The sequence below is a fragment of the Pleurodeles waltl genome, chromosome 2_1 (genome assembly GCF_031143425.1).
Source record: "Pleurodeles waltl isolate 20211129_DDA chromosome 2_1, aPleWal1.hap1.20221129, whole genome shotgun sequence".
NCBI classification, from domain to species: domain Eukaryota; kingdom Metazoa; phylum Chordata; class Amphibia; order Caudata; family Salamandridae; genus Pleurodeles; species Pleurodeles waltl.
In genome coordinates this window covers 683310978-683338011 of record NC_090438.1, presented here as the reverse complement: position 1 = coordinate 683338011, position 27034 = coordinate 683310978, and positions in this window count along the sequence as shown.

Below are 27034 nucleotides of genomic sequence, written 5' to 3'. Positions count from 1 at the left end.
CAGTGGGCATGCTTAGGTGATGGCTGTCGATGGTTTGGGGTGGCATGCAGGGTTTGGTGTTGGGATGGGTGGGTTGTGATGGTGAGACATTAGCAATGAGGATGTGTGATGGGGGTGGTGGGGGAGGGTGGGGGTATGAGTTGGCATGCTGGTGGGGTGGGGGGGATGAAGTAGTGGAGATTCGACTTACCAGAGTCCATTCCTCCGCCTACTCCTGCGAGGCCCTCAGGATGCAGGATGTTCAAGACCTGTTCCTCCCATTTTGTAAATTCTGGGGGTTGAGGTGGGGGTCCGCCGCCAGTCCGCTGCACCGCGATGTTGTGCCTGGATACCATGGAACACACCTTCCCCCGTAGGTCGTTCCACCGCTTCCTGATGTCGTCCCGATTTCGTGGATGCTGTCCCACAGCGTTGACCCTGTCCACTATTCTTTGCCATAGCTCCATCTTCCTGGCAATGGTGGTGTGCTGCACCTGTGTCCCGAAAAGCTGAGGCTCTACCCAAATGATTTCCTCCACCATGAGCCTGAGTTCTGCGTCTGAGAACCTGGGGTGTCTTTGGGGTGCCATGGGGTGGTGTGGATGAGGTGTGGGGTGGTGATTGCGGTGATGAGTGTGGTGAGTGTAGTGGTGTGTGGTGTTTTGCGCGTGGTTGTTGTGTGGGTGATGGTGTAGTGTGCCTCTGTGTGATGGTGTTCTCTATTCTGTGCTGTCTCTCTCTGGGGTTCTTCTCTGATTTGTGGTCGTAGGGGTTTGTGGGTGATGTGGGTGTGTGTTTTATAGTTAATTGGGTGTGTGGGAGTGTTGTGTGTATGTGTCTCAGGTGTGTGTATTTCAAATTGTCCAATGTGGCTGTGTTTTGGAGCTGTATGTGTATTTTGAGCGCGGCGGTGTGTACCGCCAATGGAATACCGCGGTTGAAAGACCGCCGTGTGGATTCGTGGGTCGTAATGGCATGGGCGTTTTTCTGTTGGCGTGACGGTGGAGGTTTGGTCTTCGCCAGTTTAACGCTGGCCGTTGGTGTGGCGGACTTTTGTTGATTTCGGGTTTTTGGCGGTTTGCCTCTTGTGGGTCAGAATGACCGTGGCGGTTTACCGCGACCGCAGCGGTGTTGTGGCGGCCTTCTGACCGGCGGTAAGCGCCTTTTACCACCGAGGTCAGAATGACCCCCTATATCTGCCATTTGTCTCTTTACCTGAGCCAGGACCATCTGAATCATGGAGAAAGGGGGAAAAGCATAATGAATGTTGTGAGACCAATTTTGGAGAAAGGCATCCGTTCCCACTGCTACTGGGTCCGGTCTCCAGCTGAAAAATCTCGGAAGCTGGGTATTGAGTCGAGACGCAAACAGGTCTGTTACACAGGGACCCTATCTCTTCGCTAGATTCTGAAATACTGAATGATGCAGCATCCAATCGCTGCGGTCCTTCAAAAATCATGAATTCCAGTCTGCCACCACATTGGTTCAACCCAGAATGTACTCTGCTATTACATGTATCTGGTTCTGAAGGCAGCAATGCCAAAAGTCCCTGGCAATCTCCACCAGCATGTGAGATCTGGTACCTCCCAGACGGTTGATATATCTCACTGCTAATACATTGTCCATCCTCACCAGAATGCAACAGCTGGCCTTGTTGGGAGAGAGCGAACGAATCGCAAACGCTCCCGCTAGCAGTTCTAAACAGTTGATGTGGACGTTTAGTTCCTCCGAGGACCAATGGCCCCCGTCTCCACTGAGCCACAACGAGCTCCCCAGCCCCAGCGGCTGGCGTCTGATTCTATGATCATCTCCGGAGAGGTTGCAAAGATGGCTCTGCCATTCCAAGCCTCCAGGTGATGAAGCCACCAGATAATCTCTGTCTTGGCTTCCTCTGATAACGGGATCTGATCCGTATAAGATAGACCTTTGCGCAGGTGCAATATCTTTAGGCGTTGGAGAGCCCTGTAGTGTAAAGGGCCTGGGAAGATCGCCTGAATGGAAGAAGCCAGAAGCCCTACCAGTCGGGCTAAAATCCGTAATGATATAGTCGGAGAGACAAGGGCTTTCCGTAATTCTTTCTTGATTGAGGCTTGTTTCGCTAGAGGTAGTTTGAGCTGAGCCTGAATAGAATCCACTTGAAAACCTAAGAATTCTATACTTTGCGAGGGAAGCGTTACTGACATCTCGCTGTTGATCAAGAACCCTAGATCTTGAAGAATTTGAATCGCCCAGGAGAGATGAAGGGCGACCAACTCTCTGGATTGTGCCATGATCAAAATATCATCGAGATAAATGATGAGGCGAACGCCTCTTTCTCAAAGGAATTGGGCCACCGGACGGAGGAGTTTCGGGAAGCACCACAGGGCGGAGGAAAGACCAAAGGGGAGCACCTTGAATTCGTACCATAGGTGTTTCCACTGAAACTGAAGGAACCACCGATGCGGGGAAAATATGGGGACCGAAAGATAGGCGTCTTTGATATCTAGCCGCACTAACCAATCTTTCTCTTGAAGGAGATCCCTCAACATATGGATACCCTCCATCTTGAAATGATGGTAGACTATCCAATGATTGAAGTCCTTCAGATTTAACATCAAGCGAAAACCTCCTCCTTCCTTTTGCACTAGAAAAATGGTACTGACGAACCCTTTTGGATGAGGGCTTGTAGGTATAATCGCTTGTTTGCGCAGCAGACTTTCGATTTCTGCGTCTATAAAATTGCTTTCTGCTAGGGAAAAAAGGAGAGGAAACGGAGGACAACTCTGTCGAGGGGTGTCGTAAAATTCTAGTTTGTAACCTCGGACAGTCTGAAGGACCCAAGGGTCTTAAGAAATGCGCTCCCATTTTTTAGCGTGTTTCTCCAATCTCCCCCCAAGAATCACAGAAAAATGAATAATTCTCACCTGCATTGGTATCTTGGGCCCGATCTGAACCTCGGTTTTTGAAGCCACATCCACGGCCTCGCCGGCCTCTGGAGGGATAGAAGCCTGAAGGTTGGTAGTATCCCTGACCTCTAGGAGCATAGTTGGGAGAGGTCTGCTGGAAACCACGGCCTGGCGCTCGACCTCTGTAGCATCCGGCCCTGTTAAAAAGGTCACCTGTGAACATTTGTTTCATGGAGGATTGGGCCTTGTCAAGGGCCGTAAAGGTGGAGACGTACTTGCCCAAGTCTTTCACAAATTTCTCTCCGAATAGGAGACCATTAGCTAGGGGTCCCGGTTCAGTGGGTGCCAACTCAGCTAATTTAGGGTCTATCCACATGAGAAAAGATTTTCTGCGTTCAGAAGACATGGCGCAATTCGCATTCCCTAGAAGGCAGATGGCTCTTTGGGACAATTCGAGAACAGTTTGAGGATCTAAGATCGAGTTGGTCTCTTTAGCTTGCACTGCGAGATCCAGAATCTTTGTAATGGGACCGGATAGGTCCAGCAATTTGTCCTGGCATCCCTTCCAGGCTCGATCCAGTCCTTTCTTAGGGTCTTTAGTCAACTTTTTGAGAAATGTCGCCACACTGGGATCAAGCTCCGGTGTGTCAGCTACTTTTCCCACCAAAGAGGGGCGGGGACATTCTGACCGAAGAATACTACAAACATCCTTATCAAAGCCTTTGCGAAGTCTATCTTGTACATAGTGGGCTACTTCAGTGCAAGGGACCCATTCCGTTGACCTAGGATGAATAATGTTCTCTGGGTCAAAAAGTAGGTTCCCCTGGAGGGATACCTCATCCGACGCATAGCATTTAGATTTTCGTTTTCGTTTGCCTGAGAGCTTGGGTTCTGATATATCTGAATCCGAGTGAGAGTCGGAAGACTGAGATAGCTCCTTATGCGAGCCTGAGGGAGTAGGAAGATTTTCAGAAGGAGGGAGAAGATCCGAGCTATATTCATGATCATTTAGCACGGCCGAGGCCATTTGGGAAAGGATCTCTCCTGAAGATAAAGGACCCGCCGGTCCCATATTGGTAAACCCAGGATCTCTGGATTGAGATTCATTGCTTCGTGACCCAGAAGGAGGGGGTCCCATCAATTCTCTTTGTCCATATCTGACCAGAGGTCTGGTAAACGGTTTAAGCACTTTTATTAAAGCTTGATTAACCGAATCATGAACATGGTGCCCAAGGGCTTGCACCAATCTCTCCTCCATTTGTTCAGGGAAGGGACCTTCCACTTCCTCTTGGTAATATTCATCCTCCCCGGCAAAATAAGCCATGGCAGGATACAAATGGAGTTCAAGGGAGGTGGCAGCCCCAGCAGGTAGAATGACTCTTTGATAAAGGGTATAATCTAAGTTTTGCACAAGTGCAATCTTTTTTATATTTATTTATTTTATTTCTTAGGGCCCAAAGTCATGTGGAGGGAGCACCTGCAGAAGCCTCCTAGGTGAGGCCTGAACGTTTATTCGCCCCATCGGGCATTCAAAAAGGGCAGAGAAATCTGTTTTGTGCTCCGTGCGCTGCCGAGACGGAGACTCAGATGAAAATCGGAATCTCCGGCTCCGCGCATGCGCGGACCGAAAAGAGCTTGGAAATAGAGAGCGGACTGCTCTCTTGGTGCAGCACTCACTCGGTCTCCCTCGGAGACCGAGTAAAACTAAGTTTCCTTCGGCCCTGCGAGAACAGAGGAGTAAAATAAATTGCGTCACGGGCGGGAAGAACTTTTGTCAATGAAGCACGATCGGGAGGAAATTACAGTTCCCGACGCGCGCACACCTGAAAAGACTATAAATCCATCAGGAAGACATGATTCTCGTCTTCCGACTATCGAGTGCCACTTGCCCTGCTCCCGTTCCACGGGTCCCAGTAATAATACAATACAGACAATACATATATTCAATTCCGTATATAGAAGAAAAATAGGGGACTCAACTTCGGCTGCGCAGCAGCAAAGAAAGAGGAGGAGCGGTTGTCATGGAGACTCTTATAGTTGGAGTTGCCTGGGATTGGGCAGTCTGGACTACTAATGTTTATGGGATTTGTAGTTTTTGTAGTTTACTATTGTTAACTCTTTGGCTGCTGTATGTTGACCAGTAAAGGAAGAGGAGCATAATCCGAAGCCTCCGGTCCTGATATAGAATTGAAAAACAGAGATTGAAAACAAATGAGAATATAAAAAAGAGAGAACTAGGGTCAACAAGCAGGAAGTGTTGATGAGCAGGAGCACCAGAGCGGTGTCAGGATTGACCTCACAGATTGCTCACGCTCAGTCAGCCAGAAAAGCAGCATATCACTGGGGTGGGCCTGGGTTGGATCTAAAGTGGTATTGCCCCTGGTCGCTCCTCGCTGAGGACTCAGCAGTGGACCTTCTGCTTCAAGGGGTCCGGTGGCTGTTTGGCTGGATAACTGGGACCTGGGCGTAGATGATGGTGGTGAGATAACTGGCCTGGAATGAGGGATCCTCTCAAGCCCTGGGATCCTGTGCATGACTCCTCGTGTGTGTTCACAGTCTTGAGATCTGCCCCAAGGCATGTCATCCAAAAGGTTGCCGGCTGTCATGTAGTAGGATGAAAGACTTGGTACCCTATTGATCTGGGAAACATTCCTGGTGACACTCTCTGGTCTCCTCTTGGTGGTCACCATAGTACCTTTGACTGCAGTGACAGTCCACAGGTCAGCTTAGAAAGACAGGTGAAACTTTCCACTCAGGTGGCGGTCTTTGTTGAGCACTGTGTCTCCCACCTGAATAATGCTCTGCTTCACCTGCCATTGTCGTGAGGCATATTCATTGTTGTGTGCTCTCTTAGATTTAGAGTGATTTTGGGGATTCAGCTGGTCAGCCCAGACAGGATGTTGTGGAATAGAGTCCACAACACAATTGGCTGGGGGCAATGCTGCTGGTTGATTGGGGTGAGAGTCGGTATTCCCATATTTGTATATGGCCCTTTCGAAGCTGTGAGCTTCTGCTTTGCAATTCGGATGACTTTTGTCAGTATCCTTACGAAATGCTCCACCTCTCCGTTTGCTTGGGGATGATGCAATGGTGTTTCATGTTTTGAGACCGGAGGTACTGATCCCATTCATGGCTGTTGAAGGAGGGCCCATTGGCCATACGGATTTCCTCAAACAGACCGTGGATGGCCATCATTTTTAAAATCTTTGGGATGACTTCCAATGCAGAGATGGTCAGTACAATCTCCACCCCTGGATATTGAGAAAAATCGACGACCACCAGGAGCATATGATAGCTATCAAGAACACTCTTGATAGTGTCCAGAGGGCCCGTCTTCTGTGGTGACTGGTGCATGAGTCTGGTTGGCCGGTGGTTTGGCAGGCAGAGTAGCTTCTGATGACTTCCTGTACTTGCTGATAGAGGCCTGGAAACTACACTTTGCTCCTGAGCCTGTTTTTGTATTTGACTATGCTGTAATGAGTGCCATGTGCTAGCAGGACAGCCCTCTGTCTCAAGCTGTCCGGGAGGACTAGGCATGGGCCACACACGAGACAGCCCTCTTCAGTGATGGACAACTCTTGCCGGATATGGTGGAATGATTGCAAGGTTGACTTGGCCTCTTCGGTGTGATACGCCTTTGCACACCAGAGAGGTTGGCAGTGTCCTGACAGGGTCGCTTGGATCGTGCTCTGTAGGTAGTCATCCTGTTTGGTTGCTTCTACCACATCCGAGAGTGACATGGGTATGGGTCTCGCTCTGTGTAGTACCAAATGGACATACTCCTCTTTTTCCTGGGCTTCTTTGGCTTCAGAAGGGGTGACGGGGGAAGTTGTGGCGTGACAGAAAGTCTGTTGGGTTGCATGTGCTAGGCTGGTATTTAACAGTGAAGTTGAACTCCTGCAGCTGCAAGATCTACTTTCCAATTCATGGGAGTAGTTTGGATGAGGATCCTTTAAATAACAGGATCAATGGTTTGTGGTCTGTGAGGAAAGTGAATGGTTGACCATATATAGGTATATATAGAAATGTCAGCACTCCCAATGAATTGCGATTACTTCTCATTCGATTTGAGAGTACCTTTATTCGGCTGAGGTGAGAGTCCAACTCAAATAGGTGACCGGCACCCACTCACCGCACTCTTGCTGTTGGGCCATCACAGCCTGCAGCCCTGTGGGGCTGGCATCTACTATCAGTTGGGATTTCTGCTTGGGATTGAAAAAGACTAACGTTGTGTTTGCAAATGATGCCTCCTTGATCTTCCTGAACACTTGGGCTCGCTTTTCACCCCATACGCAGGGCCTAGTGGAATTAGTCAGCTTGCAGAGAGGGCCAGCGAGATCCAACAAGTTATTTGTGAAGCACCCTCAGTATGTCTCCATGCCCAAGAAAGTAGTGGATGCCGGACATAGACAATGGGGCAGGAGCGTCCTGGATATCTTTGACTTTCTCTGCGCTTGGACCTATCGCTTAGTCAGAGAACCAGTAGCCAAAGAAAGCGATGTAATTTCTTAGGAACTCACACTTTTCTTGGTGGAGAGTCAAGCTGTGCCCCTTCAACTTGGTGAACACAGCCCAGGGTCGAGTGAGGTGGCTCTCCACCATTGGGGCATGCACCATAATGTAATTGCTCATTTTCAGCATGCCAGGGAGGCCACTCAGGACTTCCTTAATCATGTGCTGAAACACTTCAGTGGCCATGGAGATACTGAAGTTCAACCAAGTGTATCTGCAGAGGCCGTTGTGTGTGGAGAACCTCGTGATTGGCCAGAAGTCTGGATGTAGTGGGATCTGGTGATAGCCAGACTGAAGATCCAGCTTAGAAAACCACTTTGAACCAGAGAGTTCTCCAATGATGTCATCTGTGGTTGGGATCAAATGCTGCTCCTGTCTGATGGCTAGGTTGGGTAGCCTCATATCAACACAAATGCGCACAGCTTCTGGTTACTTTGGTTTCTTTGCAACCACAATGGGGAAGACCCAAGGAGTAGGGCCTGTCACCCTCTCAATGATGCCTGATTGTTCTAGGAGTCACAACAAATGCTCAACTTTGGGGCAAAGGTGGAAGGCCATCCACCAGTGAGAAGTGCCACAGCAGCAACAGAATTATCAATGTGTAGACAGATAGATTGGCCTTTCAAGCATGCTGTGCCATTGAAGAAGGGTGCAAATTCTCAGATCAGTTTGTTAAGGTCGGTGGCATGTACACTGACGGTGAAGTGTACCAAGTTGATTTCTCTGGTGGTTTAGCTGCTGAATAGGACGCCGGACCCTTTCTAGGACATGTAGACTTTGGTGTTCAGGCATTTGGAGTCATGGATGATATCTGCCTTGAATATGCCCACTAATCCCAGAGGCGAGTGATTGCCGAAGGCACAGGCTTAACTCTTGTGGCACGTAGGGCTGATGGATTTGACAGGTTGTGGTATATTTCAGCGGCCATAAGGTTTATGGAGGTTTCACTGTCTATGAGGGCGGAAATGAATTGGCCTTGTATCGCCACTAGGTACGTAGTGATGCGTTGGTGTGTGTAGCAGTGGTGGTCGATCGCTCTTACCACATGAACCAACTCCTGGTCATCGTTGTCCTTGCCGCTATCGGTCAACCCTGTTGGGTGGGCAGTGACGGTTCACACTTACTTTTTCGAATTGGTTGACGGTGGTCTTGTTGTGGCCGCACATTTTGGAGAAGTGGTTTAGCACGGGGCAGTTCCCTGTGTGTGGTAACAGGTCCCCGCACCGTCTGCACGGCCAGTTTGTGGATCCCGGTCTGGGGCGTTCAGGCTTGGTTTGGGGATTTTCCTTGAGAATGGTATTGATGGGCTCAGTTTTAACAGGGGATGGCTGCCCCAGGCCCATATGAATCTTGCGCTCTTTGGACAGCTCCTTATATCGCCCCATGGTTAAGAAGCCTCTCATGACCATATTCTGTTCTTGTAGGGATCGTTACCAGAGTTTAGAGAATGCACACCCCTGTATTAACTGCGCTCTTACTTCATCTTCTTCATTGGGAGGCTGCAGGTACTTGCCAATTTGTTTAGGCAGCTGTAGAAGACATCTATTGATTCATCTGGCCGTTGTTGCACCTGGCGCAGCAGAAAGCATTCATAATCAGGGCCGGCATCAGGCTCAAAATGACAGTGATGGCATTTTTTTGTGTTGTCTATGTGTGTGGTGGACCCTCCTCAACAACCATCTTGGAGATTTTGTGGATGTCCACCCCACCTAAGTGCAGAAGCAGAGGGATTTTCCTGTCAGGCACTCAAGCCGCGCCTTCCAACTGGCAGCCTGTGTAGGTCGAGATCCAGTGACTGTGAAGGGTTCAAGGGCAGGGATCAAACCAAATGCACTTACTTCTGCTGGGGAAACACTCCTATTCCCCCCTCCCTGGGGGTCGCACATTGGTACCACCCCTCACGGGACAATACTACAGCATCCTCGAAACATTGATGCTCACTTCCTGTGCGCACTTTCAGAAGCGCTGTTCAGAAGTGGGAACAAAGCAGACAAGCAGTAAACATTGAGTGAGGAAGATGCCTGACGGGTGGTGTCCTCCATCCAGGGCTGAGTCATTTGTGAAATACAGTTATGGCTGACCCTAGGTAAACAGTTTTAACTAAGGTGTGTATTGATTCTGTTAGTGTGTCAGTATTCCTTGTGCAATGCCTTGGAGACCCAGCTGGTGATGAAGGTGGTAAATGATTGGTGGCTTTCGGAAAATAGCCCTCTCTGAAGGGTCACCCCAAACATTTTGCCTTCCTCTTCCTCTTTTTCTGACCTCATTTGTGTTGGCTTTAGGCCTCTGAGCACTTTACCACTACTAACCAGTGCTAAAGTACATGTGCTCGCTCCCTAAAACATGATAACATTGGCTGATATCCATTTGGCATATTTAATTTACTTGTAAGTCCCTAGTAAAGTGCACAACATGTGCCCAGGACCTGTAAATTAAATGCTACTAGTGGGCCTGCAGCACTGATTGTGCCACCCACATAAGTAGCCCCTTCACCATGTCTCAAGCCTGCCATTGTAGGGCCTGTGTGTGCAGTTTCACTGCCACTTTGACTAGGCATTTAAAACTACTTGCCAAGCCTTAAAATCCTCTTTTATTACATATAAATCATCCCTAAGGTAGGCCCTGGATATTCCACAGGGTACAGCGCTATGTATTTAAAAGGCAGGACATGTACTTGTAAGTTTTACATGTCCTGGCAGTGAAACATTTCCAAAGTCATTTTTCACTTCTGTGGAGCCTTCTCCCCTCATAGGCCAGCATTAGAAATTCCCATATATGCTTTTAATTGGTAATTTCTGATCTGAGAGGAATAGCCATGTCATGTTCGGTGTGGTTGGAATAGTAGTGAGAAATCCTACTTAATGGTGACGTTGGATTTAACATTACTATTTTAGAAATGCCACTTTTAGAAAGTAGGCATTTCTCTGCACTTACTACTCTCTGTGCCTTATAGCCTGTCTCCAATCCATGTCTGGTCTGTGCTAGGTGACAGCTCCCCTTGTGCATTCCACCCAGGCAGCAATAAACATAGGACACTCACCTGCATCTGCATACTGATGAGTCTTCCTCAGCAGGAAGGGTGGAGGGGCTCTCACATGCACTTTAAACGCCCGTGGCCTGCCCTCACACAAAGGACCGATTACCCCCAACAGGGCTCCTGGCACACAGGACTGGGTTAAAAGGTGAACATGTGCACTTCAAAACCACTCTTTGAAGTTTCCCTCACTTCAAAGACACTTTTTGGTATATATACTGGGTCTGTGACCCCACCAAATCAGACACTACTGGACCTACAATTGTACTCTGTTGGGGCAACTGCCGTGTTTCCCAAAGGACTCATCTAAACTGCTTTGCAGGAAGGACTGCTGTCCTGCTTGTTGCCCTGCTGCCCCTTCCTCTGCTGGAAGGAATCTTCCTTCCCCCACAAGTGCTCTCAAGGGCTTGGACTGAGCTTGCCCCTTATTCTGAAGTCTCATGGCTATCAAATGCTTCACCAAAGAAAAGAAAATTCAGCGCATAAGAAAATCGATGCAACACCTGCAAAATGTGATGCAACGCCTGCCGGATCAATGCAACACCAGTCTCGTAGCTGAAGATTCGCTGCATTGCCTGGCAGATCTCAGCAGTGCTTGTTGCCTCTTCACAACACATTCTGGATTTTCCATGCATCAGTCCTGGGCATAAAAATATTCCTGCATCACAGTGAGGAACTAAGGATGTGCTCCGGGAAACCGACGCATCACCTTGTAGTGTGGAAAGAAACAATGCATCATCTTCACTGCGCCAGAAAAACTGACGCATCACTCTACTTTCCGATGTATCTCCTCCTTTGCGACCCTCTGTGTCATTTTTTTTTACGCATCCCAGGTACTGTGTGATTAAAGGATACAACCACTGATTCTTAAGGATTGAGACTCATCTAAACCTTTAAAAAGTGATATCTTGACTTGTGCATTTTGGATTTTTGTTGTTTTGGTCTTATTTTATTCAGATAAATATTATCTACTTTTCTAAACTGGCATGGAGTACTTTTTGTGGGGTTTTCACTGTGTTACTGTATAAGTTATTGCACAAATACTTTACACATTGCCTTTTAAGTTAAGCCTGCCTGCTGTGTGCAAAGCTACTGTAAGGTGACACAGGATAATTTAGGTTGTGTTGTGACTTACCCTGACTAGTATTGTGGTCCCTACTTGGACAGGGTGCATACGTCTGCCAACAAGAGACCCAAGTTCTCACAGTGGCCTTGGTAGTCTGAGATAGGCCCTCAGTATGAACACGCTGTAAACACCATCGACCACCGTGGCGACGGCAAACAGAAGACCGCCATTGGCGGTGAACAGAAACCCACCATATAATGATGCAAAAATCAGAAACCAACAAAAATCTCCCTGCCATCAGTCACTGCCAGGACCTTGTCAGCGGAAATGCTGAACCTCCCACCCCGCCACCGCCGAGCACACAAACACCCCACCCTCCAAATAATGAAGCACAAATCACTGCGGCGGTCAGTGGAAGCCGAACGACCATTGGCGGTAGAAATGTACACAGTGGCAAGTTTGAAACCCACACACCTGACACACATCCACAACACTATAAAACACTCACAGACACACCCCACAATCATTTTCAACGCAATTAAGACAACTGATATGGAGAACCCCGGAAGCAGACACCGAACGCCACAATACACGATACAGACACCCAACCACACAACAGCACCCTCATCTAGATCCACTCAAGACACCATTCACAACACACACCATGGCACCCCTCAAACACCCATGCCTCACAGAAAGGGAGCTAAGAACCATGGTGGACGAAATACTGAAGGTGGAGCCACAATTATTCTGGGCACAGGTCCAGCACACACCCATCGCCAGGAAGATGGAGCTATGGCAGACAATAGTGAACAAGGTCAATGCAGTGGGACACCATCTACGCACCAGGGACGACATCCGCAAGCGATGGAATGACCTGTGTGGGAAGGTCAGGTCCATGGCGTTCCAGCACAACATTGCAGTCCAGAAGACTGGGGGAGGACCGCCACCAACACCACCCAACTACACTGACTGGGAGGAAAAGGTACTGGCCATCCTGCACCCTGAGGGACTCACTGGACTCACTGGAGGAATGGACTTGGGTAAGTCATCTACAATTACCACATATCCATCACACCTGTAATGCATGCACCACCCCACCCCTCCAACAGCCACCAGGACCACTACCCACCCAGGCCACAATCACTACATCCAGTCACCCTGCATGCCCACAAACCCACTAACAGGCCCACATCCCTCCCCCTGTGCACAGCCACCTACCCCTGCAAGGAATCACAAAGGGACTACACCACCCACAATGCACCTTCACATCCAAAGCAAAATGCAATGCAAACCTCACAAAGGCACCCTGCATTGCCCCAAAGTATGAAAACCTGCAAATAACAGCCCAGTCCTGTGCACCCCATCCGATCATGCAATTGTAACAGAAATGACCATTCCCCCCAAAAGGCACCACCACCCATGCCACCCTGACGGACAGGACAAGGAGTGGCAGTGCCCCATGGGGACACAGAGGCACCTCCCAGGACACTGGAAATGGAACCCTGGACATTGACAATCACCCTGGCCCCTCACACAGTCCTGGACTGTCATCATCCAGCAGCCCCACCCAGGACACCACTGACACCCCTACCACCCAGCCAACAACATCAGCCCAGGGCAACTGTCCCCACACCTGTGTATCCAGGCCACAGACTGGTAGAACACATGGAGAGAGGCCACAGTCACCTCCTACCAACAGGCAGGAAGACGATGGCCCCAGTACAAGTGGTACTGCCAGACCTATGCAGAGGACACAGGCACAGGGGGCTAGGCCCAGTGGCAGGGCATCACTGACCTCAGGGGGAGGCCACAGGATTGATGCTGCAGCCCAGGACGTGATCTCTGAGGTCCTGGAAGCATATCACCGTACCCAGGACAGATTGGCCCAGATAGTGTCCACCATGGAGCAGAGTCAAAGGATGCAGGTAGCACACTACCAAGAGGCCATGGAGCACTGGAAACTGCACAATGCCACAATGGCCACCATAGCAGGTGCGCTGCTGCACCTTGTCCCAACACAGCCTGAGGCCCACACAGACCAGGAAGCTCCTACTACAGGCCAAGATACAGACCGGACAACATCAGCAGCAACTGGACATGTTCCACCATCTCAGGACACACAGGAGGCATGCATCTCAACCCGTACAGGCCAACACCAGGCACCCAAACGGTCCCTCAGGCCCAGATATGGCACAGGAACACCTTCCAAGACCAAGGCCCCCTCAAAGAAGTGACTCTGGCAAGAACTGTCCTCCAAGTGTCCTACTGAACCAACGAACAAATCGTGTAAAAACAACACCAAACACTGGAAAACATAGATGGACATACCACTACTGACAACAAATGCTGCAACCATGTTGCCATATTGTACAACCACCAGTAGCCCACTCCCATCACTGTAAACTGCACAATGTAATCCCTGCACCAAATAAAACACCAGTTCACCAATTACAATGTCCCCTGTCATTATGTCGAAACAAATTGAAGTATGGATGCAACTGTATTATAAATCATTTATTCTTATCTGAGTAGCAGGAATTGCACCCCACACATAACATTTTGTGCCTACAGATGTGTCAAACTATTATACTATAATGTTACATGTCCTATGCAGACCTGGTCACAGTGGCAATGACTATTGACCCAACACCCCCCTAGATGAAAAGGCACACTGACAGTATGCTGCACAGACAGCAATCTCATCGATTAGTCCCACATAGTTACTGGAAGTAGAGTTGTATCATTTGGGTCCTGGGATGTACATCTTCCCCCTCCTCATCATCACCATCACTGTCATCCCCTCTCTGAGGAAGCAGGTCTGGATATACAGCACCATCCTCCTCCAAGAGTGAGATAGAATTCCTCACAGCCACATTGTGCAGCATGCAGCAGGCCACCACTATTCTACACACCTTTTCAGGCCCATAGGCCAGGGAACCGCCAGAGATATGTAGGCAACGAAACCTAGCCTTCAGGAGACCTATTGTGCGCTCTATCACCCTCCTAGTCTCTCCATGGGCCTCATTGTAATTCCTCTCTGCATCTGTCCTAGGATTCCTCACTGGTGTCAGGAGCCAACGCATGTTGGGGTAGCCAAAATCACCTAAAAAAGGGGGCAAAACTGGACTGTCAATGATAACCCTCAGTGGCAGACAGCCTGGCTGTCTGCTATGTGGCAATAAGTGTCAGTCACACCTACCTATGATCCATCCTCTGTCCCCTTGTAGTTGTTCCATCTTGTGTGGCACACTACTGTTCCTTAGCACAAAGGAATCATGGTCTGATCCAGGGAACATGGCATTCACATGTGAGATGTAGTGGTCTGCAGCACACACCAATTGAATGTTCATGGAATGAAAGTTCTTCCTGTTTCTGTACACCTGTTCACTGACTCTTGGGGGGATGATAGCTATGTGGGTGCCATCGATGGCACCTATCACATGGGGTATGTTGGCAAAGGCATAGAAGTCCGGCTTAATGGCAGGGAGGTCAGCACTTTAGGGAAACCTCACATAGGACTGCAGATGTCGTACAAATGCATTCAGGACTCTGGACAGTATAATACTAAACATTGGCTGTGAAAAACCTGCACCCATGCCCACTTTCACTTGAAATAAGCCCGTGGCCAGGAAATGGAGTGCAGAGAGCATCTGCACTTCAGTAGGGATGGCATGCTGATTACGATTAGCCGGTCTCAGTGCGGGATCCAGTAATGCACAAAGTTCATGAATAGTAGCACGTGTGAGTCTGTAATTGATAATGATGTGGCACTCCACCATGGTCCGCAAATCAACAAGTGGTTTGTACACCGATGAGGCCCTGCCTCGCCACAAGGGTCTGTACCTTGGAGGAGTATAGAAAACATGTGAGGAACACACATACATTTGCACACAATGTTTCCTATTCAGCACTGCAGGCATGATTGTCGACGACACAAATGCATAGTATGTGTGACATTATAGCAACATGACCACTGGACTGTTCAGGTGAGCTAATGTATATTGTTTCATGCCTATGGGTGTTTGGGGACATTAGGGCCTGCATGGTGCAGATGAGGATTTCACAACTGCGTAGTTAAGGCCAAAATGTCTGCCCCCTGTAATCCAGAAGTGTTGTGGTGGAAGTGACCTCATACCGCTAGTGGTTGACGTAATAGCATAAGGCGGTGTTTAATTGCTTAACATGGTCGTCAGTGGGCATTCTTAGCGTATCATGATCGCCGCCGGCAGTGATGGTGCACACCACCGCGGTGCGTATGCGAACTCGTCACCCCAACTTCACTTGACTCCGGGATCTTGTGCATGCAGGCACTCCACTGAATGTACTGCTGTGTCCTGCCTCTGGTCATGGAAATGCCACATGTGGCAGGGGAAAGGGCCCCAGCCTTCACCAGCGATGAATTGGAGAAGCTTGTGGACGGGGTCCTGCCCCTGTACGCCAAGCTCTATGGTCTGATTGGGGGGCATGGATGTGTGTAATGGTGGTAGATGGCTGTATACATGTGTGCACGTGTGACACTGTATTATCCTGGGTTCCTGACATACTGCGTGTGTGCTGTTAGGATGTTTAAAATGTTCATCCCATAGAGGACGTATAGCCAGCTGTATATTATTGGCCATTGTCTGACCTCAGTGTTACTTTTTCTGTGTGTCCCTTGTAGGTAAGCGCCCATCAGAAGAGGGGACTTTGGCAGGCCATCGCCAGGGAGGTGCGGACCCTGGGGGTCTACAACTGGCAGAGCACCCATTGCAGGAAGCAGTGCGATGACCTGCGGTGCTGGGTGAGGAAGATCTGTGAGGCCCAACTTGGGAAGTCCTCCCAACGAGGAAGGGGTGCCCGTTGGGCACGACCCCCCCTTTCACAACGCATTCTAGTGGTGGCATACCCAGACCTGAATGGGCACTTGAAGGCTGCACAGCAGTCACAAGGGGGTGAGTACAAATACCATACTTTGGCTCCTTGATGGATGTGTGTGTGTGCAGTCGTATGTATGCTGCCTAGTGGCAGGGACTCTGACTGATGTCCATCTACATAATGACCCCCGTGGGGGGTAGGGTTGTAAGGGTCAAGTCTGCAGTACGTCAGGTCCTTCAGTGCTGTGGGGAATGGCTGTAGATTAGGGTTCTGGCCACTAGTCAGGGGCATAGCCATGTGTAGAGTGCTAGGTGCTGCCTGGTGGAATATTTTCAGGGTGGGTGTATGTGTGAACCAGTTATGTACCTCCATTCAGCTATTTATAAGTGTCTCTCCCATTTTGTCTCCCCATCCCTGTTATCTTGTGTTGTCTGTGTACATCAGCATCATCTGGCGAGGGAGCTGAGGCACTGGCAAGTGGGGATGCAGCGGCCCACAGTTCCACGGAGGCAGAGTCGTCCGACGCCAAGGGGACCAGTGGGTTGGAGGGTGAGGGGAGTACCACGGGGAGACAACTACCACTGTAGGTAGTGACTCTGATACCTCCTCCGATGGGAGCTACCTGGCGGTGGCGGACCCACAGTGGGCCCACCCATTCTGTGTCATCTTCCGCCACCCCCATACCATCACCGCCCTCCCATTTGCTCCCCCCTGAGTTGCCTGCGCCCGCTCACCCAGAAGGGTGGGCATCTCCTTCGCCCCAGGCACCTCCTCCCTTGTCCCAGTCAGCCCTGCTGCCCTCACGAAGGAGGCTATTGACATCCAGAGAACTATCTCTGTAGGGCAGACAACCATTGTCAATGCCATCCAGGGGCTAGCATCAGAGGTGCAGCAGGCCAATGCCTATCTGGATGGCATTCACGGTGCCGTGTCTGGCCTACAGAGATCTTTTCAGGCTCTGGACCCTCATTCAGTGTTGCTGAGCCTATTCTTGCAGTCACCACAATATCAAACATCCATTCATGCACCCCAGGCACCACACCTGCACTCACCGCAACGACTTTAGTTGACACATGCAGCACGCTCGCCAGACTTGCAGACACCCAGACAATATACATTTACACTGGCAGTCTGTCTTGTCCCACTGTGTCCACCCCCCTCCTCCCAAGACACTCAAACGCACCAAAACACCCACCCATCACACATCCACCACACCTCAGCATACTGTCCAGTCACCTGCACCCACGCCACGCACACCTACACCTGCCACGTCCACTCCCTCTACCTCCACTCCCATGCCTTCCTCCAGATCCACCCCAATTGCCCCTAAGAAACTTTTCCTATCCCGTGTAGACCTATTTGAACCTACTGGCCCACCTCCTGGCCCTGTCCTCCCACGTCACAGCCCACCCCTGTCCGCCCTTCCCATTCCTGTGCTACCTCCCCTGTGAAAAAGGGGCCCCGTGCTGGCCCTGGAACATCTGCCACACCCTAGGCCAAGTCCACTCCACCAGCTGCAAGCACAAAACCCAAGCCCCTTCCACCATCCAAACGTAAATCAACCCCCCCAGTCGGAAGTCCCCATCCCCTGCCCCTGTTCCCTGAGTTGCCTGGATGCCCCATTGTTGCCCCTATGAGGTGGAGTACTTGTGGGAGTCAAGTTGGGGCCAATGTGGCCCATCGGAGTACGTACACTGGACTGGCCATTGGCCTTATGTTGCACTTATATTGTTCATTGAGCTGAATAAAAATTCATGTGTGGCCTGTGTTGTTTATGGCACACTCAGGTGGTTAATCGTTTCATTGGTTGGGGGTGTTGGGCACATGTGTGTACTTTGGGCAGGTTGAATTTGGCTTCTGTCGGGTAAGTATCTCTTGCTGTGGGGTGTATGGCTTGTGCTGCTGTGAAGGGTTGTGGGAGCGTTGCGGGGTGGGTGGAGTGGGTGGGTATGTAACGGTGCCCTTTCTTCCCTTTTTTAGTAGGTTGCAGTACTTACTGTGGTTGTCTTTGTCAGCGGTTTCGGTCGTGGAGCAGGGCTGGCATGATCGGCAACTCTCTTTCCATGTCTGCTTCGGCATGTTGTGTGTGCCTACGGTGAGTGTTTCCTTTTATTCGGTTAGTTTCCGCCTGGCTTTCCGTGGCGGTGGCTCCGGCCCCGGAACTGATGGCGGTCTAGTGCTTCATTATTTGATGGGCGGGTAGGGCCTTTGCGCCGGCCTGTGGGCGGGCTCTGCCGTCGTTGTCAGCACTCCTCTGCTGGCGGTGAGTGTTTTTCAGGCTGCCTGTGTTTAAGGTGGTTCATTATTTGGCGGTTCAGACCGCACGTCTGTTGGCGGTTGTTACCACCACCGCCAGCGGTGCGGTGTTTACCGCCGTATTCTTAATGAGGGCCATAGTCTCTAGAAATGTCTCTCACCCCACAGCCTTCATTGCTGTCATTTGCCATAGTCACCAGTATGCAGAAGATACTAACCACATTGTGTGCATTCTTTACTTGCCTTCTGAGACAGGGAATGTGTCTCCTTCACATGCTGGATTAACATGTATGATGACAAGGCATGGCTGTGGGGGTCCATCTGCTCTGCTTATAAATCCTTTGCTTAAAAGGTTGCAGAATGAGCTGAATGTGCAACAACCACAACGTCCTCCAATATCATGGGCTTCTGCAATAGTTTTTTTTTCTCAAGGCAGATATTCAACGCCGGCAACACTTTCTGATTTTAAAGCCTTCTTGCAACAACACTTGTTAGATTCGCAGTCTATTTTTAAAATATCTATTTTCATTTTGTTTTGGTTTTATAATGACAATCAGGCAAACATATAACAGAAACTAACAGTGTCCTCCATCAAGTACAGGTCGTGCGAATCAATGTTTCAAGCTTACACCACCAGATTTTAGTATCTTCCCACCCACCTACAGCTCAGTAATCTAATCTCTTTAAGGTGTGGATTATACGGTGACCTCATGACCTGCCAAAGCAGCTCTTGCCAAATCATCTCCCTTTATCTTGCCTGGTCGGTTACCATTATCCACTGCCCTCCAATCTCAGTACAGATTTCCCTGGCTGTTCTAGCAATCCTGGCATATTGTAGAAATTGACCTACGCCCAATAAGATGTCTTGCGGACACCCTGAAATGATATGAACCTCTCATATGAATATAAATTCCCCAATGTCCTACATCACCTATCCCTCGATCTTACTATTGACCTATTCGCGACGCATATATGCGCTTAAATTTCTGCAACAACCTGGCTCCTTTCAAAAGGGTGGATGCTTAAGAACCCTAACGACAATCCTCTCACAGACCTGGGCCATTTATTTTTCTGAATAGGGGTAGTCCTCAGCCACCCTGGATCCTCTCATATGCATTTCCATCAAAGAGGTGTCTTTACAAGTGCCACTAAGCTAGCGTTTCTCCCAATTATCTTCATTGGTGGCCCAATTTGTGCAATGAGTGGGAAAAAGACAGCCCTCTGCAGGCCTCCAAACCCAAAAGGTAAAGGTACCACCAAGAGCCCTCCTCCAGCTGCCCTATCCTATCCTTGAGTAATTGCCCAATCTCTCAGGCAATTATGCACAATGTTCATACCACACCTTAAGTAAGCATTCAATGTATTCGCACTGGTGCCTCTGTGGTTTCTGTATAGCACATCAATTTTATTTCCCAACCCCTCACTCAAGTCGCACTCCTCCCACTGTATCAGTTCCACCTTCTGCCAACACTGCCTGTCAGCAGAAGCATCTCAAACAAGTCTATTGTCTTTAACCTCTTCTGTGCCTTGGACGAGATGATCTCGTCCAAGGCTACAGTTCCCCTGTGCCTTGGACGAGATCATCTCGTCCTAGGCACAGGGGAACTTGGGGGCGCGCTAGCGCGCCCCCCGTGCACCCCCCCTCCCCCCCCCAGGCGGGGATGGAAGGGGAAGACCTTCCCCTTCCACCCCCGCCCCCCCCCACGGCAATCCGATGACGTCAGCGCGCGCACAGCGCGCTGACGTCATCTAGTGTTGCCGGGCGCGCTGGAAGCCATTTGCTTCCAGCGCGTCTACCGAGGAGGACCGAAAAGGTGAGTCCTCTTCGTTTTTGGGGGTCGGGGGTGGTGGAAACAGACACGGGGGGAAAGGAAAGGGTTTTTCCTTTCCCCCGGTGCCTGTTTTCATTAGATTCCTGCTCCACGATCGCGGGCAGAGCCCGCGATCGTGGAGCAGGAATCTCCACTAGCCACCAGGGATTTATTTTTTTCAATATTTTGGGGGCGACCCCTTGGGCAAGGGTCGCCCCCCCCCGGGGGCAATTATTTTTAGTATTTCGCCCCCCCCCCTGGGGGCAGATCCGCCGTTTTTTCGGCGGATCTGCCCCCAGGGAGGGGGCGAAAACCACTAGACACCAGGGATAGTGTTATTTTGCCATGATTTTGGGGGCGACCCCTTGGGCAAGGGTCGCCCCCCCCGGGGGCAATTTTTTTTTGTATTTCGCCCCCCCTGGGGGCAGATCTGCCGATTTTTCGGCGGATCTGCCCCCAGGGGGGGGCGAAAACCACTAGACACCAGGGAAAATTTATTATATTTATTATTTTGGGGGCGACCCCTTGGGCAAGGGTCGCCCTCCCCCGGGGGCATTTTTTTATTGTATTTCGCCCCCCCTGGGGGCAGATCTGCCGATTTTTCGGCGGATCTGCCCCCAGGGGGGGGTGAAAACTACTAGACACCAGGGATATAGTATTTTATGTTTATTTTGGGGACGACCCCCTTGGGCAAGGGTCGCCCCACCCCGGGGGCAATTGTTTTTTGTATTTCGCCCCCCCCCCCGGGGCAGATCCGCCGAATTTTCGGCGGATCTGCCCCCGGGGGGGGGGCGAAAACCACTAGACACCAGGGATTTTATATTTTGTGTATATTTTGGGGGCGACCCCTTGGGCCAGGGTGGCCCCCCCGGGGAATTTTTATTTGTATTTAGCCCCCCCCCCCGGGGGGGCAGATCCGCTGATTTTTTGGCAGATCTGCCCCCGAGGGGGGTTGAAAACCACTAGACACCAGGGATTTATTTTTATTGTAAAGTTTTTTTGGGGGGGCGACCCTTTGGGCAAGGGGCGTCCCACTGGGGGACACATTTTTTAGTATTTGCCCCCCCCCTCCCCCCTGGGGGCAGATTGCCAATTTTTGGGCTGATCTGCCGCGGGGGTCGGGGGGCCAAAATCCACTAGACACCAGGGATTTTGTTTTTGTTGTTTATTTTGAGGGCAACCCCTTGGGCAAGGGTCTCTCCCCTGGGGAGTTTTTTTTTTCTGTTTCGGCCCCCCGATGGCAGACCAGTCATTTTTTGGACGATCTGGCCCCGGGGGGGTGGAAGCACACTAGGCGCCAGGGATTGTGTGGTGTGTGTGTAATTTTGTAGGCCCATCTGCCCCCAAGGAGGGCAGAAACCACCAATACGGCAGGGATTTTTTTGTTTTGTGCTGGGGGTGCCCCCTTTGGGAAGGGTTGCCCCCTAAAAGGGGGCACAGAGGTGTTGCCCATTTCGGCTAATTTTTTTAGGCCCATCTACCCCCGAGGGGGGGCAGGATCCACTTAGGTACCAGGGACAACTTCTAAGTTCTTGGTGGTGGGGTGTTTGTCAACAGGCAAAGTATATGTATTTGTGATTATAACAATTTATTTCTTCTTTTTCTTCTAGTTCAACGCTTTTGCTTCCTTTGCTGTGGATCTTAGCGGTTTTGGCAGTAGTTGTCCAGTGGTTTGCATAGCTGCATGTTTTAGGTAAGTGAAAGCAATTTACTCCAAAGGAGTATTGTTGACATGCATGAATGACATGTTTGTAGGTGGTGTACTAAATGCAGTATTGTGTGTTTGACATTGTCCTTAGATTTGAGCACAGTGATGTTTGTGTTGTCATATGTCTAATTTGCTTTTTTGTTTTTTCTTTTTAGTGGGATATCATTGGTGATTGCTGTGTCTGTGCAGAGTAGTTGCTTGGTGAGTAGCTATTTCAGGCAACTGAGTGGTATAGTTTTTTGTAGTACATAACTCTTTGTGATAAAGCTACACTTTGTTTATTACTTATTTTAGTGCTAGTTGTTGTTGGCAATCCATTTGTTGTTAGGATCATGGCTAGCCGCAAAGTGACCGCTCAGCAGGTTGTTCGCATGCTCTTTGAGTCGTCTTCAGACCATGATTACGACACTGACTCTGCATCTGAGGCAGAGGAGGAAGCAGGAGATTCTGGAAGTGAGTTTTCTGTCCAAGAGTATTCTTCTGATGAGGAAGCTACTCTCAGTGCAGATGAAGGGCCTGAGTTAGAGGAGGACATTGATGTGCCAAGAGTGCAGCAGCCTGGGGCTGAAGGGTTTCCCATTAGAAGACCTGACACCTGGATTGCCCCAAACATGGAGCAGCCACAGTTACCTGCATTTACTAGTCTCCCAGGGTGTAGAGTTAATACGGAAAACTTTCTGCCTGTCCATTTCTTTCACTTGTTTATGGACGATGTATTTTTGGAAGAGATTGTGGAGCAGACAAATGTGTATGCAGAGCAATATTTGCGGGACAACGCTGCCAGACTTAAGCCTCAGTCTAGAGCTACTCATTGGGTTCCCACATATCTGGAAGAGATGAAAAGGTTTTTAGGTTTGTCTTTTTTGATGGGGTTGATCAGGAAGCCGTCACTGGCTTCTTATTGGTCTACTAGTCCCTTGATGGCAACTGCTATATTTCCTGCAACTATGACACGTAATCGGTATTTGCTTCTTCTTCGTATGCTGCATTTTGTAGACAATGCTTTAGCCTTGCCACGAGATCACCCTGATTGTGACCGCCTTTTTAAGATTAGGCCTGTCCTTGATCATTTTGTGGATCGGTTTTCAGAGGTCTATGTTCCAGGCAAAGAGATAAGTGTGGACGAGTCTTTGGTCCTTTTCAAGGGGCGTTTAGTTTTTAAGCAGTACATCCCTAGTAAGAGGGCACGGTATGGGATTAAATTGTATCTGCTGTCAGAAAGCAGTACAGGATATGTTTATAATTTCCGGGTCTACACTGGTAGGGATTCCAGTATTGACCCTCCTGGTTGTCTGGCCACTTTTGGAGTTAGCGAAAAAATTGTGTGGGAACTTGCTAGACGGCTGTTTAACAAAGGTCACCATTTGTACGTAGATAATTTCTACACTGGAGTGCAGTTGTTCAAGGAGTTGTTTAGGGTGGACACTGTTGCTTGTGGCACAATCCGTTCTAACCGCAAAGGCTATCCAAGGGAGCTTGTCTGTAAAAAACTTGAGAGGGGACAGTGCAGTGCCTTGCGGAATAATGAGCTGTTAGCTATGAAATTTTCAGACAGGAGGGATGTGTACATGCTATCGACCATCCATGATGAGAGTACTTCCCCTGTGGCTGTTTGGGGTCAGGTTGCGGAAGTGCGCAAACCTGTGTGCATTTTGGACTACAATAGGCACATGGGTGGTGTTGATAGAGTAGATCAGAGGTTGGAACCTTACACTGCTCTTCGTAAGTCGTATGTGTGGTATAAAAAGTTGGCCCTACATTTATTTCATTTGGCAACTTTTAATGCCTTTATTGTATACAAGGATTGTTCACCTGAGTCAAGGATGACTTTTGTTAAATTTCAGGAGTCGGTGATAGAAAGCCTTATTGTGGTGGAACCGGCAAGAGTTCCTAGAGTAGAAGTGGTGGAGGATGTGGCTAGATTGAAAGATCGGCACTTTCCAGATCACATTCCTCCCACTCCCAAAAAAGACATGCCCACAAAGAAATGTAGAGTATGTGCCCGGAGATCAATCCGGAGGGAGAGCCGGATGTACTGCCCCGAATGCCCTTCAAAGCCTGGGCTGTGTGTGCCCAGCTGTTTTAGAAGTTACCACACAAGGAAAAACTTTTGGGAAATACCGTGAGCGTGAGCTGTCTGTTTTATATTTTCATATGTTTCACGGTTGGCATCTGTTGTGTATTTAGTTTGAGGTTTTGTGTTTGTAGTTTTGTGCCTATTTTATAATTAGTAGTTTATTTGTTGTTTATAAATAAAAAAAAGTGATTGCGGTGTGCGTGGGGTGGCGCTTGGCTGGCGGTGTGCGTGGGGTGGCGCTTGGCTGGCGGTGTGCGTGGGGTGGCGCTTGGCTGGTGGTGTGCGTGGGGTGGCGCTTGGCTGCCGGTGTGCGTGGGGTGGCGCTTGGCTGGCGGTGCCAGCCAAACGGCAGTCCACACTCCCATCAGCTGGTGTGATTCTTGTATCAGGCATGTGGCGTATGTAAGTGATGGGCCCTTGAGTGGCGCGGTCTGTCGATGTGAGTGTTGTAATGTGCTGGGCCCGTGGCTGGCGGTGTGAATGGTCTTGTGCGTGTCATGTATGAAAGGTGTGTGAATGGACTGTAAAGCGGTTGGTGCCTTGTCGCGGCTTTACAGCTCACGAGCTGTGAGTCATTGGTTCACTTTTTTGCCTTTCAGTTATTAGCAGTGCATTTCATTTTTGTGAAATCTCTTGTTAATAAAATTTGATCCACTGAACCATCACTCACCCTCGTGCCAAATCCAACCAGTATGTGTTGTAAAAAATGACAAAACCTGCTCCGCTGTAATCAGGCGTCGCAGCACACCTGTGACACGCTAGGTGCCTCGGGTGGGACCCCGATGATGAAGCATGCCACCAACTTGGTTGGTGGGTGAGGGGTCTTCTTCACATAACCTAAGTGTTTCTTTTCACTATTTTAGTGTTTGGCACATCACGGACGTATGTGCACACATCAAAATGATATATTGCAAAAATACCAATCCCTTCTATCTCTTCAGGTTTTGGGCCTTATTCTGTTGCAGGCACCTGGCCCACCCACACAAGTGAGGTATCATTTTTATCGGGAGACTTGGGGGAATGCTGGGTGGAAGGAAATTTGTGGCTCCTCTCAGATTCCAGAACTTTCTGCCACAGAAATGAGAGGAAAAAGTGTTTTTTGGCCAAATTTTGAGGTTTGCAAAGGATTCTGGGTAACAGAACCTGGTCCGAGCCCCGCAAGTCACCCCTCCTTGGGTTCCCCTAGGTCTCTAGTTTTCAGAAATGCACAGGTTTGGTAGGTTTCCCTAGGTGCCCGCTGAGCTACAGGCCAAAATCCACAGGTAGGCACTGTTTTCTTCCAAAATTTTGGTTGTGTCCACGTTGCGCTTTGGGGCGTTTCCTGTCGCGGGCGCTTGGCATACCCACACAAGTGAGGTATCATTTTTATCGGAAGACTTGGGGGAACGCTGGGTGGAAGGAAATTTGTGGCTCCTCTCAGATTCCAGAACTTTCTGCCACAGAAATGTGAGGAACATGTGTTTTTTTAGCCAAATTTTCAGGTTTGCAAAGGATTCTGGGTAACAGAACCTGGTCCGAGCCACACAAGTCACCCCTCCTTGGATTCCCCTACGTCTCTAGTTTTCAGAAATGCACAGGTTTGGTAGGTTTCCCTAGGTGGCGGCTGAGCTAGAGGCCAAAATCTACAGGTAGTCACTTTGCTAAAAACAGCTCTGTTTTCTGTGATATGTCCACGTTGTGTTTTGGGGCATATCCTGTCGCGGGCGCTAGGCCTACCCACACAAGTGAGGTGTCATTTTTATCGGGACACGAGGGGGAACGCTGGGTGGAAGGAAATTTGTGTCTCCTCTCAGATTCCAGAACTGTCTGCCACAGAAATGTGAGGAACATGTGTTTTTTTAGCCAAATTTTGAGGTTTGCAAAGGATTCTGGGTAACAGAACCTGGTCCGAGCCACACAAGTCACCCCTCCTTGGATTCCCCTAGGTCTCTAGTTTTCAGAAATGCATAGGTTTGGTAGGTTTCCCTAGGTGGCGGCTGAGCTAGAGGCCAAAATCTACAGGTAGTCACTTTGCTAAAAACAGCTCTGTTTTCTGTGATATGTCCACGTTGTGTTTTGGGGCATATCCTGTCGCGGGCGCTAGGCCTACCCACACAAGTGAGGTATCATTTTTATCGGGAGACATGGGGGAACGCTGGGTGGAAGGAAATTTGTGGCTCCTCTCAGATTCCAGAACTTTCTGCCACAGAAATGTGAGGAACATGTGTTTTTTTAGCCAAATTTTGAGGTTTGCAAAGGATTCTGGGTAACAGAACCTGGTCCGAGCCACACAAGTCACCCCTCCTTGGATTCCCCTAGGTCTCTAGTTTTCAGAAATGCATAGGTTTGGTAGGTTTCCCTAGGTGGCGGCTGAGCTAGAGGCCAAAATCTACAGGTAGTCACTTTGCTAAAAACAGCTCTGTTTTCTGTGATGTGTCCACGTTGTGTTTTGGGGCATATCCTGTCGCGGGCGCTAGGCCTACCCACACAAGTGAGGTATCATTTTTATCGGGAGACGTGGGGGAACGCTGGGTGGAAGGAAATTTGTGGCTCCTCTCAGATTCCAGAACTTTCTGCCACAGAAATGTGAGGAACATGTGTTTTTTTAGCCAAATTTTGAGGTTTGCAAAGGATTCTGGGTAACAGAACCTGGTCCGAGCCACACAAGTCACCCCTCCTTGGATTCCCCTACGTCTCTAGTTTTCATAAATGCACAGGTTTGGTAGGTTTCCCTAGGTGGCGGCTGGGCTAGAGGCCAAAATCTACAGGTAGTCACTTTGCTAAAAACAGCTCTGTTTTCTGTGATATGTCCACGTTGTGTTTTGGGGCATATCCTGTCGCGGGCGCTAGGCCTACCCACACAAGTGAGG